A 1,691-nucleotide genomic window follows, 5' to 3' on the forward strand; every position below is an offset into this window, starting at 1 on the left:
GGGGTGTGGGGGGGGCACACGGCAAGCAAGCGCATGTGACGGAGGCGTGGGCCAGGCACAGGCGTCAGGCCCAGACCTGGGGGACACCCCGTATGCTCCCCACCCCCATTTCTCCGCCCTGCATCCCTTCCACAGGGACCTGTGGGACACACGTCTGTTCGACAAACATTGCTTTCTGGGCTCCTTTTGCCCCAGGGGATAACGTAATGGGGTGACACCGCCCCCCCCCACCCAACCTGGAAGCTCTGCGGCACAGGAGGCGCCGGGCACCAGACGGACACCAGATGGCGTGGCCAAGGCCCAGACGCAGACTCCCGTGGGCTCCACAGGGGGCTGGGCTGCACCCCGATCTGCATCGCTAGTGACCAGACGGGTTTCTGGCGCTGTGAGCTCGCGACCCCCGTCTTTATCGCGGGACGCGTTTTCCAGCTGCGCGGGACACGGGTGTTTAGACGAACCCCGTCTGGAGCCTGAAGTCCCGTGCCGCCGACAGCTCCGTGTACGGCTGTCACTCCCCGGGCCCTGCGCGGCCGTGGGCGCCGCGCGCAGCCCCGCACCAGGCCTCTCTTCCCGGAAACGTTTATGTCCCTCGCCCCCAAACTCAGCACTGACCTCGCGGGCCGCCGAGTTCTGGGGACGCAGCTGAAACTGTGATCTGGCCCTAAGGACTTGTCACGTGCCCGCCCACCCGCCGGCAAGCCGAGGGGCCAGCACTCAGCTCCTCCCGGCAGAGTCTTAAAGACAAAGCCACACGTCCGCGTGCCACGTCCCTCGCCACAGCGACGGTAAGGCGACACGCACGCGAAGCCCCGTGCCTGGCGTGACCGCCCCCAGCTCCGCCCCCAGGGCTGCAGCTTCACGCCGAAGCGGTTGTTCTAAATGAGCACGGCTTCCCGGAGTCCTTAACCACTCAAATGACACCACGGAGTCAGTATGCCATCTTGTAAAATTCGACATTTGTCTCATCCTTTCTACTAGCAAACAGCTGAAGCAGACATACGACGCCACTGCCGTGTGAACGTGGTGTCTTCGAAGCACCAGGCTCGAGTGTCTGCGGCTGAGTGTCATGGAGCCGCTGCAACCCCCCCCCCAATGTCCTTGCCTCCCCCACAAATGAGCGAAGGAGAAACGTGAAAGGTGATGTTTTAAAAAGTCTGTATTCAATTATCACACCAAAGGATCTCCATGAAAATTATGAACATCTCTGAATATATTTCGTGTATCGTACATATATATACTTCGTATGTATAATTACATATCGACAACGGGTTTCTTGCCGCTCCCCAGAGCACGTGAGGAAAAGGGAGGCAGGTTTCGCGACGCGTCGTCCGCATGTGCACGTGCTCCGGCCGTCTGAACCGAGAACTTATTTACAACGTGCCTTAGGTTATCACCGGTGATTCCTGTTCTATTATACAAACGTAACAGTGAAGGTTTCTCTTCAACACAGAGACGGTGAATGAATACATGAAAAACTTACACACATGTACAATATTTATAATTCATAAATGCAAAGTTAAGACCTGTTATTGCACTTGCGGATTTTACAAAGATTTTTCTATGCCACACATATAAAATGAATTTTTAAAACTCGCTCATCGACCACCATGAAGTCAGACACTGGTCACTGGAAATTCTCCCTCCTTCCAAAAGGGAGCCCCCCGGCATCCCGGAGCACACCCCTCGACCCC

Source organism: Pteropus alecto, unplaced genomic scaffold, assembly GCF_000325575.1.
Source record: "Pteropus alecto unplaced genomic scaffold, ASM32557v1 scaffold195, whole genome shotgun sequence".
NCBI lineage: Eukaryota > Metazoa > Chordata > Mammalia > Chiroptera > Pteropodidae > Pteropus > Pteropus alecto.